At 37.1% G+C, this 17,101-nt stretch overlaps 1 protein-coding gene across 2 annotated transcripts in view; it reads left to right on the top strand.

The window, feature by feature from the left end:
* ARHGAP24 (Rho GTPase activating protein 24) overlaps positions 1–17,101 on the top strand; it is a 434,153-nt gene that overhangs the window by 148,702 nt on the left and 268,350 nt on the right. The gene's annotated exons all lie outside the window — the stretch shown is intronic.

Below are 17,101 nucleotides of genomic sequence, written 5' to 3'. Positions count from 1 at the left end.
ATTTGGTTAGGAATCTCCCATCCCATTGCCAGAAATGATCTCTCCCCCTTCTCTGCCTGCTACATTCCAAGAAATGAGGGGAAATTATAGGTTTCTGTATCTATGCTGAGCCTTAGATTAGGGTTCAAAGATTGAATGAGCCAAACTTCTCACTCCCTGATTCATTACCAATTCTTACCTCCCTCAATTTTGTGTATGTGTGGGGAATGTGTGAGGTGGGAGACAGGGAGAGAGAGAAAGGGAAAGGGAGAGAAAGACTGAGGTAATAGGAGGCAATGAGTCTTGCTAATAATAAAGTTAGTTCTTATAACTTAGGGTATGTTGAGAACCATGGCAGGGGAGGGAACCTATATTATTTCCATTAAAAAACTTCCCATCTGTCAGCACATGCTTACAAAATTTTCTCACACATTGTAAAGTTATGGAATGATGAAATTCTATCCCTGCCTTTAAAGGTTATTGGTATAAAGAAAACTACTCTTAAAACCTCATTTTATAGATGGGTCTATACAAAAACCTAGACCATGATCTTTCAATTGTTTGATCTTTTAATTGCTCATTTAACTCTTAACTCACTTACTCATTTAAAGAAGTATTTGAGTGGGATGCCCTGGTGGCTCAGTCGGTTAAGCATCCAACTCTTGATCTCAGCTCAGGTCTTAATCTCAGGGTCATGATTTCAAGCCCCATGTTGGGCTCCATGCTGGGTGTGGAAACTACTTAAAAAAAAAAAAAGTTTTTGAGCTAATTTATATAAAAACATGGCTTCTATTGGATTAGGTATCCTGGATTATTTGAAAATATTTTGAAGTTGTTTTACTTTGTAATATTAAAATACATTACCTTGTTAAATATATTTTAATGTGATTTAAAAAACATATAACATGAGATCGACTGTCAACAAGTTTTGAAGTGTACATTATTGTTAACTATATGTACAATGTTGTATGGTTGATCTCTAGAACTTTCTCATTTTTCATAGCCTGAAATTCTATACCCATTAAACAGCAACTCCCCATTTCACCTCCCTATAACTTCTTGAAATGACCATTCTACTTTATGCCTCTATGAGTTTGATTACTTCAGATACCTCATATAAGTTGAATCACATAGTATTTGTCCTTCCGTGACTGGCTTATTTCACTTACCATAATGTCCTCAAGGTTCATCCATGTTATAGCATATGACAGAATTTCCTTCTTTTTTAAGGCTGAATAATATCCCATTGTGTGTATGTACCACATTCTCTTTACCCATTTATTCGTCAGTGGACACTTAGATTGTTTTATGTACCACATTTTCTTTACCCATTTATTCGTCAGTGGACATTTAGATTGTTTTCACCTCTTGGCTGTTAAAAGTAATGTTTCAGTGAACATGTGAGTGCAAATACCTGTTTTCAACTCTTTTGGTATGATTGCTGGATCATATGGTCATTCTATTTTTAATTTTTTAGGAGCCTCTATACTATTTTCCATAGTAACTATACCCTTTTCCATCCCTACCAACAGTGTGCAAGGGTTCCAGTTTCTCCACATCTTTCCAACACTTGTTATTATTGTTATTTTTTCTTTTTTAAATAATGACCATCCTGACAGGTATGAGGTGATAGGAGGTGATAGCTCATTGTGGCTATAATTTCTACTTCTCTGATGATTAGTGATAAAACATATTGCACTTTAATTTTTAAAAAATTTTGATTATATCCAGAGAATAAATCCTATATGGTATAATATCTAAAAATCTTTGCTCTTTGAGTCACTTATTCTGTGACATGAGAAATGGGCTTGTGCTTGACACTGAATGGCCTTTCAGCCTGCCTCCTGTGCTGTAGGAGTTTGAGAAATACAGGTCTCATTTCATTTTGTACTTCTTACTGGCTTCTGGTTCCAAGGTTAATGCTATATATTTTAGTTTTTGCTACAATGGCAGCTGAATTCTAGGTGCTGCTTTATGTTTCTATAATCTATCACTGCATAATAAACTATTCCCAAACTTAGAGGCTTAAAGTAACAACCATTTTACTATATCTCATGATTTCGTGGGTCAGAGATTTGGGCAGAGTTTGACTGAACAATTCTGTTGCTGCAATTGGCAGCAAGCGAGGTCACTTGGTGGCATTCATTGTTGGATGAGCTGGTCTACTGGGTTCGGGACAGCTTCGCTCACCTTGGTTCAGACAGCTGGCCTCAGTCATGGCTGTTGATTATAGCACCTATGTGTGAGCTCTCTAGCAGAGCTGTCTCAGGATAGCTGTAGATTTTCTTTTTAAAAATTTTTTTAAAGTTTTTAAGAAGATTTTATTTATTTATTTGACAGAGAGAACAAGAGACCACAATCAGGGGGAGCAGTAGAGGGAGAGGGAGAAGCAGGCTCCCACTGAGCAGGGAGCCCGATGCGAGAGGATCATGACCCGAGCTGAAGGCAGATACTTAACCCACTGAGCCATCCAGGCGCCCCAGTGTAGATTTTCATAGAGGATCAAGGTCCCAGAAAGTGTCCTGATAGATTGTCCTATACACAGACATTGACACAGATTCAAAGCAGTTATAGGGCTCGCCTATATTTAAGGGAAAAGCCAAGCACTTCATGTCTTAATGGGAAAAATGTCAAAGAATTTATACCCATGGTTAATACACCACATACGGTATAAGGAATAATAATGAATCAGTAAGGAATAAAGGAAATAGAGAAAATATCTATTAGAGAAAAATACACTATATGAGTGGAATCACATGGTATTTGTCTTTGATTGACTTACTTGGCTTAAGAAACAAAACAAAGGAGCAAAGGAACAAAGAGAGAGAAAGGCAAACCAAGAAACACCCTCTTAACTATAGAGAACAGATTGATGGTTACCAGAGGGGAGGGGTGGGAGGGGTTAAATAGGTGGGCACTTGTGACAAGCACCAGGTGTTGTACAGAGGTGTTGGGTCTCTGTGTTGTACACCTGAAACAGATACTACAATGCATATTAACTAACTGGAATTTAAATAAGGACTTAAAAAAGAAAAATACACTCTCAGATTATAATCTAAAAATGTATGAAATTCAGAATATGAAGTAAATATGCTCTATTATCAAATCTCTTTTAGATAACAAACATGCATAAACTTAGGAACTTGTATTTTTCCAGAGCAAATCATGACAAAGAGTGGTCTATCAGGAAAATTGAGCCCCTGATGACTGCTTTGTATTGATGTGACTCTTTTTTTTTTTTTTAAGATTTTATGTATTTATTTGAGAGAGAGAGCAAGCATGAGCGGGGTGGTGGGGTGGGAAGCAGAAGCAGACTCCCTGCTGATCAGGGAGCTCCACATGGGGCTCAATCCCAGGACCTGAGATCATGACCTGTGCTGAAGGCAGTTGCTTAACCAACTGAGCCACCCAGGGGCCCCTATTGATTTGACTCTTAATGGAAGCTCCCAGATTAACTTCTAGAGAGGTCTAGTATTGGAAAAGGTTACTCAGAATATCTTGCAACAATATTTATAGGCTATAGAGCAATATGTATGAGAGAGATGCTCTCTCCTATTTCTCTTTATGAAGAATGCCTTGCATACATTAAACAAGTCCCAAAGCCTGGTTGATTATTGAAAAGGAAAGCCTAAATTGTGAAGTCCAAATGCACTTGTGAAACCGGAACACACCTCTATTCCCTAATATCCTAAACTGTAAGGCTTCACTGGTGTGGGGAGTACTTTAAAGGAAGAAGATAAGATTTTCACTAAAATTATTGTATTATATCAGTCAATTAGTCTTCTCTGCATCAGACATTTGACCAACAGATACGGGCATTGCAAATATTTTCAGAGAGATTTCCACTAGAAAGTAGGCAAAAGAACCCTGTCCTGATGCAGAAATCTTTCCATTAACCTTTTTGAATCTTTATCAGGTGTTGCCCCTTGTCAATGTAGAGACAAGATTGGGGAAAAGGATCATACATTCATCAGCTTCTAGAAAAATTTCCCAATCTCCAATTAGAGAGATGGATGATAGATAGATAGATAGATAGATAGATAGATAAATTGATCATTTCAATTAAAATTTTTGTTTAGGGAGAAATTAGTAGGAAGAAGTTTTGAAATTTACCGGAAGGTACTTAGTTTGGGAAACAGATTAGATTGGTGCAGAAATTGATTTACTCATCTGTTTATTTATACATAGCTTTGGCTTTTCTTTAAGTCCTGGGAAACTGTAGGATTGCTCAAATAGGAGAGATTCACCGTAATGTTAATGCAGGAGGGACTTGGACATCAACCAGGTGGTGTAGGAAGACAGAGGATTCAAAGTCAGGCTAACAGTGGCACGCACATAGAGAACCTCACCGAGTCTATTGTCAACCAGATGTAAACTCCAGCAGAACAGGACCTTCATCTGCCTTTCTCACCGTGGTATGCCAGGTACTAGAGCAGTATAATTGTTTTTTGAACGGAAATTTTTGTATTATTATTGAAGATGATAGAACTACTGTTATTAAGTTTTGTAATCTGTAAAGGACTAGAAAATGTTTGTACTGTTTGTATACATGGTGAAAAAGTTTTCTTGGCCTTTAAGAAACTCTATCACTGACTCTTTCTCTCTCCCCATGCGTGCATGTGTGTGTGTGTGTGTTGTACATAACAAATACATAAACACATAAATACAGTTACATTTACATAACTTTACATTTTTCAGGTTAGCTTTAGCCTTCAGGCTACAGAGAAAATGTTAGACAAGTGTATATAAATATTAGAGAGCTGTCTTTCCTTTCCTAATTATATAGATGGATCTTCATGTCAATATTATAATGCAGTTATGATTCTTGCCTTAAATAAATCTCCTCAAGTAATGAATTAGCCCCATGTATCATACACTGAGTGGTCCAGTTTTATACAAGGTATTAAAAGTAAGTAACTAAATACAAATGCAACATTTCGCTCAGTTAGGGAAACAACAATGAATGTCCAGGTTAAAAAGATATGCCTAATACTCTAAGGTGTATTTTAAGCCCAAATTACAGGTTTCTTTTTGGGATTTTAGTAGAAGAATTCAACCCCCAGACATCATCTGCACTGTGAGTTCTGAATATTATATATGTAGTTTTTAGCTTATTCTGAACTTTCCATTCTGAAAAGTGAAGTGAAAGAAATTTTATTTCCTACCTATATCCATCCCTATATAAAAAAATCAAAAGATGCTGATACAAGACTGTGCTAGTTTGCTGCCACTCTCAAAAGACCACGGTTCATATTCTCTTAGGCCATGGAATATGCAACAAAAAGGATAAGGTTTATCTTCACCTGAGATGTGTGTCCATAACACGGGCAAGGGGAGGGTTTAATTACTTTCTGGCTCGTTTATCCCCTTGAAAGAGGTTTAACACTGAATCTTATTGCCATAGCATAAACAGAATGCCCAGTTGTACCATAGATGGAAAAAAAATCTCATCTAAGGTATCTCTTTATAAACTGTTAACCTTCTATTTTGGATTAAAACCCCATTGTCATAACAAGTGTGGCTATTAGTGAAGGATTTGTGCTCTATTTAATTGTCCTTGATCCTGAAATATTGAAATTAATATGTTAAAATTCTGAAGCTAAGTAAATCACACCTAAGTCATTTGTTGGGTGATAACAGCAGGAAGTCAAATAAATTAGAGATTGATGTTTTCAAATTAACTACTATTAGTTAATATTCATTAGAGTAAATCCATTTAATTTCCTCTTAATCCGTTTTATCCGAAGGGGAGCAAATTATTTGGTGTCATACATTATGCAGTGTCTGCTAGTCCCTACCTCCCGTCCCCAACGTATATGGTACTCAAAAGCAAATACAGTTCCATAGAGAAAATACACTGATCAAGTATAACTTGAATTTATTTTCCTGAAGGAAATATATTGACAAAGTTACAAATAATTTAAAGCAACCAAAGGAATGGTCAGTTTCCTCTTCATCTATGTTTAGCCATACACAGATAAAAGACAATATAACATTTTGGAGATGGACTAGTGTTTCCAGATGTCAGGGTGATAGGAAATTTTCAGAATATATGAGTTAGGTTGTGAGTGATAGATCTCATTTAGGGACCAACAGCTTTTTATTTTTATTGAACTGAGTCCTAAAATGCCTCATATTTAAATTCCTAAAAGGGTATACATATTGGGCGCCTGGGTGGCTCAGTTGGTTAAGCGACTGCCTTTGGCTCAGGTCATGATCCTGGAGTCCCGGGATCGAGTCCCACATCGGGCTCCCTGCTCGGCGGGGAGTCTCCTTCTCCCTCTGACCCTCCTCCCTCTCATGCTCTCTGTCTCTCATTCTCTCTGTCTCAAATAAATAAATAAAATCTTTAAAAAATAAAATAAAAAAAAAGGGTATACATATTGAATGTATTCATTTCATCCTGCGTCATCAGCTTTTATTAGAGTGTGACATTCAGATTGGTAACCTAAGTAATAGGAAGGAAATTTATTTATACATCATTTTACCATTAGAATAAGGAAAAGGTCACTGTATATCCAAGAAATAACAACCTTATTTATTTATTTGTTTATTTATTTATTTATTTAGTAGGGGAGGGGGAGCAGAGGGAGAGAGAGAATCTTTTTTTTATTATATTATGTTAATCACCATACATTACATCATTAGTTTTTGATGTAGTGTTTCATGATTCATTGTTTGCATGTAACACCCAGTACTCCATGCAGAATGTGCCCTCTTTAATACCCATCACCAGGCTAACCTATCCCCCCACCCCCCTCCCCTCTAGAACCCTCAGTTTGTTTTTCAGAGTCCATAGTCTGAGAGAGAATCTTAAGCAGGCTTCATACTCAGCACAGAGCCCTACACGAGACTTGATCTCACAACCCTAAGCTCATGACCAGAGCCAAAATCAAGAGTCAGATGCTTAACCAACTGAGCCACCCAGGTGCCCCAAAATATCAATCTTATTTAGAATGTGATAAGCAGAATGTTTTACTGAATCATCTTAGATTCACAGTTTATTTCCTTCCTGTTGCTAACATATTTCCGTTTCCACCTTTAATGCCTGTAAGGCTCTGTGTTAGTTTAAGCTGGCTATCCTTGTATACATTTTTGCATTTTGTATTAAATAGCGATTTTGTTTGCTGGAAAGAGTTCACTGATATCATATGTACAAATTCTTTCAACGTAACTCACAACTGGATTGTGTTTATTTTTATTTTTTTTTTAAAGATTTTATTTATTTATTTGAGAGAGAGAATGAGATAGAGAGAGCATGAGAGGGGGGAGGGTCAGAGGGAGAAGCAGACTCCCTGCCGAGCAGGAAGCCCGATGCGGGACTCGATCCCGGGACTCCAGGATCATGACCTGAGCCAAAGGCAGTCGCCCAACCAACTGAGCCACCCAGGCGCCCCTGGATTGTGTTTATTGTGAATTAAAAAATCCAGCAAATCATCCTCGTGGCTAAGGCAGAGGCTGCTCTTTCAGCTGGGTGAAAGCAGGGGTTTCCAGAGTCCCTGCTTGACGTATATGAAAGGGCACCATGCAGCAATGATAAGACAAGCAGAACATTTATCAAGTTATTGTGAACCCCCCTTCTTGCCAATGGAAAAAGAAGCAATGAAAGGGATGGGTATTGACAGAAGAGTTTTCCTGGTAGGATGGAGTTGGAGTGCAGTTTGGATATAGTTGAGCATGATAATATCAATGGATAATGAATATGCTATAATGGAAAGCATAAGAAAAATCCCCTTTGAGTTGTAGATGATCATTGGAAGAAAAATCATGACCAACTACTGAGGAAATGATCTTATAGTTTTATGTTGTTTTCCAACTCAGTTATTTAACTGGCATGCATTTTATGCTATTAACAAACATTTAATTATTATTACATATAGAGAGAACTACTTTGTCCTTATCACTGGGCTACACTCTAAAGAGATTATGAAGAATCATGTAATTCTGTTTCTGTACTCAAGAAGCTTAATGATCTAGTTGTGTGCAGAAAAAAAGACATGCATGAAACCAGTGAACATTACTTAGAATAACACAACACACTACTATGGCAAAAAGTTCAGTCATATAGTAAATAGCAAATAGGATAATATAACTATGTGAATATGTTTTAGAAGAGAGGATAGCAAATGAGATAAAATGGAAATCAGCAGGGCTTGGTTTCTGAGGAAAGGAATGGTGAAGAAGGTAGAGCTTGAGCTTTAAAATTGGTCAAGTGATGGGCGCTTGGTTAAGCGACTGCCTTCAGCTCAGGTCATGATCCTGGAGTCCCGGGATCGAGTCCCGCATCGGGGTCCCTGCTCAGCAGGGAGTCTGCTTCTCCCTCTGACCCTCCCCCCTCTCATGCTCTCTCTATCTCATTCTGTCTCTCAAATAAATAAATAAAATCTTTAAAAAATAAAAAAATAAATAAAATTGGTCAAGTGTTGAAAACAAAAGGTGACAGGAAGGGCATTGCAGGTTGAGCACAGAAGCACAGAAGGTCAACATGGAAATGCTCTGTGTGGGGGTGGCCAGGGTGGGGGCAAGCAGAAAAAGGAAGGGAGCATTGACCAGATGTCATAGTAAATGTTGGTAAGTAATTAAAATTGAAGCTGGGAGACCCCAATTTGGAAAAAGCTATGAAACTTGGTAGAAATGCTGAGTCTTTTAAAAAAATTATGTTTTAATCTTAATATATTTTCTTAGTCAAACATGCACTATTATCTATTAAGCAAGAGGTGTGTGCTTGAGGGGATTGTGAGTGAGGAACAGAAAAGTGGGAAGGGAAGCTCTCCAGCAGTATCTATGTTCCCGTGCATTCACTAAAACTCGGTTATGGTTCTGCCCGTTGTGACAATTTATAAGAAAACTCAATTATTTCAGTTTTACAGATATGTCAACATCTTTATCAGTCTGGAACTTGGATTCTTACCAGAGAATCTTTGTATTTAATCATTTGATGAACTAATGGACACATAGAGGGTTATTAGGGTTTCTGTCTCTATGGCTTCCTGAGGAGGAAATAAGGCAGCCAGGAAAACATGCATATGAATTTTGGTGGGACACAAATAATCAGTCCATAACAAGTGGATTTTTTTTGGCTGCCTCTCCCCATTCCCCACCATTCTTTGCTTTCTCCCTTTCTAACTTATCCTTCGGTTGGCATGGAAAAAGATGTGAATGAGAGACGAGGGCAATATACACCACTTCGATCTGAGCACTTCCTCGTTAATCTTCTTTCTAGATACGCAGAAGGGAATCAAACTAACAAGTTTTTATTTTAAATTTCACTTTTCCAAGAGGCATATCCAGACCACTCTATTTAATCCTGTAACCTGACCCCTCCCCCCACCTCCCAGGAACTCCTGATCTCACTCTATTTTTTAGATTTTCTTCATAGTTATTACCATCTTCTAAGATACTATAAAATGTGCTTATTTTATGTATTGTTTATTGTCTGTCTCCTGTAATGAAATATAAGATTCACTAGGACAAGGATCTTTATTTTGTTCACTGATATATCCAAGGTACCTAGGATGGTGTCTGGCCTATCGTAGGCACTCAATATATATTACTGAATGAATAAATGCACAACTACTAAGTTAGCTAGATGAAAAGGATATATTTATCTATCAACCATTAATAATTTTAACAAAGGACTAATTGTGTAAACTGAATCATGATTTCAAAACTCAGATCTAGCAATGATTTCTACTTTCTTAAGACACTGTCAAGTAGAAGTATAAACTAAATTATGATTTCAAAACTCAGATCTAGGGTGCCTGGGTGGCTCAGTTGGTTAAGCGACTGCCTTCGGCTTAGGTCATGATCCCGGAGTCCTGGGATCGAGTCCCACATTGGGCTCCCGGCTCAGCGGGGAGCCTGCTTCTCCCTCTGACCCTATCCCCTCTCATGCTGTTTCTCTCTCTCTCTCTCTCAAATAAATAAATAAATAATTTTAAAAAAACCCTCAGATCTAGCAATGATTTCTACTTTCTTTCTTCTTTTTTCTTAAAGATTTATTTATTTATTTGTCAGAGAGAGAGCGAGAGAGCACAAGAAGGGGGAGCAGCAGGCCAAGGGAGAAGCAGGCTCCTTTGCCTAGCAAGGAGCCCGATGCAGGACTCGATCCCAGGACCCCGGGATCATGACCTGAGTCAAAGGCAGATGTTTAACTGACTGAGCCACCCAGGCGTCTCAATGATTTCTACTTTCTTAAGAGATCGTCCAGTAGAAGTAATAAGTGGATGTATTTTGAAGAGAGAGCCAACAGGAGTTGCTCGTGCACTGAGTATGGGTGTGAAAGAGGGAAATCAAGGATAACTTAAGGATTTTGGCTGAACAAACTAAAGGATAGAATTGACATCAACTGAGATAGGAAGGATTACAGAGAGAACAGGTTTGTTGATGGTGTGGATGGTGGTTGGAGGTAAGATGAGGAGCTCAGTTCTGGTCATGTTGAGTTTAAGATGTCCATCAGACATCCGGGTGAAGACAAAATACTTGAATATGTGAATATCAAGTTAAGGATAAAAGCTCAGACTTTTATCCTTAAGATTTATGCAAATTTATATTGATTTCATCTAAAAACTCACTCCTATTATTGTCAGTTTGATTTGAAGTGAACTATGCATGTATGTTTAAGATATCACTAAAGAAAACAATGGAAAATCAGTCTCATTGTTTTTGAGAAGTACCCTGGGTGAACATTTCCATTTTAGGGTTTCTCTTCCAGCAGGCAAGAGAAAAATAAAATATTTCTTTCTGATTATTTCAAACTATTTTTGGATTATCCTAAATTATTTTTTATGCACAATTTATTTGCAGTATTTATTCCTTGAGAATTTTTCACACCCTTCTCCCGGAAATTAACTAAGTAGATCTTAAAGAGGAGGACATATTTCATTGTAAGGCGTAAAGTGAATACTTTTTAGGTATTTTATTAGTTTGACTCTATGATTACAGGAGTTTTAAAGTTTTATAGAAAGAGGAGCTAAGACAATAACCACTTCTATTAATTCTGCCTCCATCAGGTACTTCTATTTCTTCTTTTAGATGGCCACACTAAACTTGAAATCCCTTTATCTTCATGACCACAATATCTATTTGTTGTATGCATTGCCTAATAGCCACTAGGTACTTTTTTGTTGTTTTTGTTGTTTGTATCTTTCAAAAAAGTTGTACCTTATGCATGACTGCGTCCTGTGTAAAATAAATAACATTAATAAATCAAGAATTGGGAACATCTGTCATAAAAGGAAAAGTCTGTTCTTGTATTTCATATCATATCTGATCTGATTTTGGTTGATTGCAGTTTTCTCTTTTTAAGATTAAGAATTTCTTGGGTGGTCCTCACAGATGTTCAGGAAACGTGTAAACTCTCACATTAGCCCAAACTGTAGAGTTAGGGACATCGAGATCCATCTAGAGACATGAACACACGTGTGTGTACTGTATGTATTTGTATAATAAAATGAGGGCTCCAGCTGACTAAAAACATGTGGCAAGTGGATTTGATAAAATTCTTTTTTGAAAGATGATCATCCAAACCATCTGCAGTGTGGTCAGATCACACGTCCTTCATGTCTTGTCTGAGAGGACAAAATAACCAGAGATTTGGATCCAGTTCCTCAGTCTAAGGAAGGCTATTCAAAAGTCCATCACCCAGGGTGTATATTTCTTCTGCTGAAAGGTTATATCACTGTACTCCACTCTAGTCGGCCTTTGAATATGTGTGTCTCTCTTTTTCTTTTTCTCTGGTTATAACATATATGTGTATGAAATATGCACACCCATATGGAATAAAGCTTCTCTCTTTATGACTATTATGTAAGTATATCGATAAGATGAGGGGAGAGGAGGAACTTAAAGAGGGAAGTATACTCTCATATTTTGGTGAAAAGGCACAATGAAAGAGAGAAATGAAACCAGTCTTGGTTTAAAAAATCTGCTCTTTTTTTTGGCTAAGAGAAACAGATGTACCTTTTATTTACACAGATGCAGTTTTCTTAAAATTAGAATAATGCATACACTCAAATGTTTATTTCAGGTTACTTCCTAGCACCATAATAAATACATGTCAACCTTACGAATAATTAATAATTTATTAATATTCATTTTAATGATATATATTTCTTAAATGGATTTTTAACTGAAATACTTCCATTTCCATTAGCATATTAGTGTTTTTATAGATTTTAAATTATTATAGGAAAAGATATATATATATTTATTTTATTATGTTATGTTAATCCCCATACATTACATCATTAGTTTTTGATGTAGTGTTCCATGATTCATTGTTTGCGTATAACACCCAGTGCTCCATGCAGTACGTGCCCTCTTTAATACCCATCACCAGGCTAACCCATCCCCAAACCCTCACCCCTCTAGAACCCTCAGTTTGAAGAGATCTATTTTTAAGACACAATGAAAATAATTCTAATGTTCCTTTCAGTTTGATCATTTTTTTCTTACACAAATCATCAATGAGTTATTGTATAATGCAAAAAAACAAAAAGATGTGTTTATATTTTGTTTTGTTTTGTTTGCCTTAAGGCTTTGTGAACTTGGATATACTATAATTGAGATTGTTTTCAGAATACATGACTAGGTTGCTGAGATTAAGTTCATGTTTAATTCACAGCATCGTTTGTACTCAGCTTTGAACATGGAACCTCAGATGTCGTTACCGTGCAAATGTAGATGAGGCTTACTGTGATCTAACTGGTTTTTGTGTGTGTGTCTTGAAGTTCCAGTATCTTCAGTGGCACACCCACCCAGCTTCGTTAAGCTGGGTAATTAACCTGTGAGTAAGCATAAGCAAGATTTTAACTTCCTATAAGGGATCCCTGGAGGCCATTCTTCGGGTCTGGAAAATACAAGATATGTTCAGAACAGTGAGGGAAAAGGACTTTTTTGGCTGAGTAAGGTTGGTTGTGGATGGACAGAGGTGTGTACGTCAAAGGTGCCAGTGAGACCATCACAGAGACCCATGTGAAAGGAAAGGTCACGTGCAGGAAAGGACAGGAAAGAGAAACCTGTATATTGATGGGATGAAGGAGAAAAACGAGTAAAAACGAACTAAAGGTCCAACCAAGATTATTCATGAGACAGTTGGGTCATTGTTGGTGAAAGTGAGGCTGGGAAGGAGATTTTATCTTTAATTTATGTTAAAAACAGATTCTTTCAATTCAGTGAAAATAGAATAATTACGATGAAAGTTGCCAGGTCACCAAGAGCCAGAGTTCTATAAGAAATTCATTCATATTTTTTTAATTCATCTATTCAATAATTTATTCAGTCCACAAATATTTTGAGTACCCGCTATCTGAAAGATCCTACTGTTTTCTCTTCAGGGAGTGTGACTGATACTGTGGAGAAGCTTGCAAAAATGCATTACGCACCTAACTCCTGCCTTGGAACATATTACTCAGATGAGAAAAAGTACAACAGGAATTGGGCATTCCTGTTAGGAGAAATTTGCAAAATTATTTCATGGTGCAAGGGTACATCATTCTGACTGGAGTGATGTGTAGAGAGGATACTTCAAGACCGGGTGAGTGGGGTGAGATTGCAGGTGGGCCAGAACACGGGGGTGTGGATGAAGCACTGTTTGGGGTTGACTGAGTTGGCAGCAGTGGGAAATCCTCCAGCGCCCCACAGCATCAGTGACACTGCATTTATTAAATGTCAGGTTTACTGAGGTATAATTTACATAGAGTTACATAATCACCACCACAGTCAAGGTATAGAATAGTTACATAACCCCACAAAAAATTCCCCTGTGTCCTTTCTCAGTCTTTTCTTTTCTCACCCTCAGCATCTGGTAACAACTGATAATGTTTTTCTCCCTGTAGCTTCTTCTTTTCCAAATATGGTATAAATGCAGTCTACAGCATGTGGCCTTTGAGCCTGGCTTCTTTCATTAAACATAATGCATTTGAAATTCACCCATGCTGTTCTGTGTTTTTTGTAGCTCCTTCCTTTTCATTGCTGAGTAGTACTCAGTTGTAGGGAGGCATCGTCCCTTGTTTATCCATTCCGCTGCTGAGGGACATTTGGGTTACATCCAGTTTGGGGGTAATTATGAGTAGATCCACTATATACATTTGTATACTCATTTCTCCAACTCATGCTGTAATATATCTTCTTTCCACCTTTGCAGCCTTCAGCCATTGAGTCAATAAAAACCACATCTTCAAGTTCAGGTTTTTAAAAATGCGTATAAGAATGTGCTAAATTGTTAATATCAAACCACTTATTTATAAGTTAACATTTTTTGGTGGCTGTGAGAAGAAAACTTTTATAAGATACCTATGGAATGGAGACCATTAGAAAAATAAGAGAAAATAAGGCAGTGATAGGGGAGTTTGGGCAATAATTAAAAGTAACTTTTGCCAAATGGACCATCACACACTCACTGGGAACAAAAACAATGTAATCAGAACACCTGTTAGCAAAATTTTAGAGCTTTTTTTAATTGAATTACATTGCCCAGATATAGATGCATATAGTGCAGCGTTTCTAAAAATTAGTGGGGTTTTTTGTGTACTTACCATGTGCAGGCACTATGTTAGACTGTCAATGGTTCTATGAGTCAATTGCTAGAATGATCTCTGTCTTAGAGATGGAGAGTCTGAGGTATGGAGCAGTTTAGAAAGTTGCCCGGGATTGTACTAACAAGGAAGCAAAGCTTATATGTAAACAAAGTCGGTCTGACTCCAGAACTCACGCTCTTTACTTCTACTCAGTGGCATTTCTTGTGAGGTACTGAGTTTGGGGCACCATGCTTTAACGGTTAGAGTGACAAACAAGCTTGGATTCAGAGCAGACCATCTGGATGATGAGGTGTTTGGACCTTATGCTTCTGAACAGATGATCAAAATATGAACAGGAAGGAGAGACTTCAAGTGGGCATGGTAACTCTCTTCAGAGATGCTGAGAGCCAGAGGGCATTATCAGGCAGTGGTTTTGAAGGAGGGTGGGAATGGGGCAGGAATTCCCAAGACAGATTTCAGCTGGGTATGAAGTGGCACTTGGAAAGGACACCAGAGGCTACCATTATGGAATGAACTTCCTTTAAAGGTATTAAGTGCCTTTTCAGTGGAATGTTCAACATGAATTCAAGATGAATGAAGACAGAATCAAGGTATTTTGTAGAAGAATGGACTGAGTAACTTTAAAATACTTCCCAGCTCTAGGAGTGTGTGATATGTAGATGTAAAATCAACTGAGGGGGCAGATTACCTCTCAAAATTCCATTAGAAAAAGTCTTTTCTAATAATAATTAAAAAAAAAAGAAAAAAGAAAAAATCTTTCTTTGTTCGACTCCAAATCTGTTAAATACCATATCTGTTGAACAGGGTGTATTTTAAAGATAATTTAATAAAATATATTTTGCTTGATTATTAAGTAGAAATGGCTGAATATACTGTGAAAATTTCTTTTTAAAAAATGCTAACATGAATTTCATCTTGCTTACTAAAATTTACCTGTTACAATGAAGAACTTTCATATAGAGTCCACTTTTAATTCAATATTGTTCCATGACTAACAATCATTAATTTATTTTAAAAATTTAGTGAAAACAGATTTCTACGAGACATGAAACATATTTCACTGAAATATGGGTTCTTCAAAAAGATGTATTTTTGAGATATATGAGTACCTCCTTTTGTTTATATTTTTTAAATTCAGATTTATTTCCTAATACCACTGCTATACATCTTTGCTAGGAAATATTTTTTTTTACCAGTGCTCATGGGTAAAGAAAATGAAAAAAAATATAGTTGATTTTTGTGCTTTTGTATTATTTGCACCAGAGAAATTGGGAGCTCTTCCTTGTGCTTTCTGAATTAGTATTTTACTTTGACCATCTAAGAGATAACTGTTAGCCATTTACCTTTTATTTTTACTAAGTCTAGAAAAAGATTTCCAATAAGATTTTTAATTAATACTTAGGTAGTTATAATCATAGAATACAACTAGACTTTAAATTTAGATTTTAGGTTTCCTCAGAAAGAGCTGGATGAACAACAGTGATTCCCGTACAGGTTTTTATTTTTCATTAAAAATAGAAATAGTTAAAAATAGTTTCCACCCTTTGGACAAATATGGAGCACACAAGCTATATTTTCTTGGAAAAAAAGAAAAAAGAAAAGAAAACCTAATTGACATTAGAGTGTTGGACCATTTATTGTCCCATCCAAAAACAAGGTCACCAATGTCTCTGGTACAAAAAATGAAGGTTGATTATCTCAATCTGGAATGAAAATGAGACTAGCATGCTTATTGCACCGAGTTCTGAATGTGCAAAGAGCATCTGATTTATGTCATAATTTACTTAATTTTATATTTCTTTTTTAGATGGAAAGGAAGTAACAGGCTTTTTCCCCCCCAGTCTCCATCAGCTTGTTGTTAATAGGTGGCATAATGGTCTGAGTGAGCTGAGGAAATTGTTTAGAATTCTGCCTAGTTCTAGGTCAGAGGCTTGCTGGTTTTCATTTCCTAATTTGCCAAAGAAAATCTCTCTGCAAGGGATGAACCTGAAAACCGATGTATGTATTGAAGAGTATCTTGCTCAAACCTCATTTATTCTTCAATATATGTTATTTTGAGGGTGCCTGGGTGGCTCAGTCGGTTAGGCGACTGCCTTCGGCTCGGGTCATGATCCTGGAGTCCCGGGATCGAGTCCCGCATCGGGCTCCCTGCTCGGCAGGGAGTCTGCTTCTCCCTCTGCCCCTACCCCCTCTCATGTGCTCTCTCTCTCATTGTCTCTCTCAAAATAAAAAATAAATAAAATCTTTAAAAAAAAAAAAAAAAAATATGTTATTTTGAGTCATATTGTGTGTGTGATTACTTTTCAATGCACATTGTTCTATTAGGTTGTAAATATAAATAATAATAATAAATAACATTTATTGAGTGTTAAAACTCTATCCTCGGGTGCCTGGGTGGCTCAGTCGTTAAGCGTCTGCCTTCGGCTCAGGTCATGGTCCCAGGGTCCTGGGATCGAGTCCCACATCGGGCTCCCTGCTCGGCGGGAAGCCTGCTTCTCCCTCTCCCACTCCCCCTGCTTGTGTTCCTGCTCTCGCTATCTCTCTCTCTGTCAAATAAATAAATAAAATCTTTAAAAAAAAAA

The sequence above is a fragment of the Leptonychotes weddellii genome, chromosome 2, assembly GCF_054177405.1.
Source record: "Leptonychotes weddellii isolate Sample4059 chromosome 2, ASM5417740v2, whole genome shotgun sequence".
NCBI classification, from domain to species: Eukaryota; Metazoa; Chordata; class Mammalia; order Carnivora; family Phocidae; genus Leptonychotes; species Leptonychotes weddellii.
This window is presented reverse-complemented; position numbering and strand designations above follow the sequence as displayed.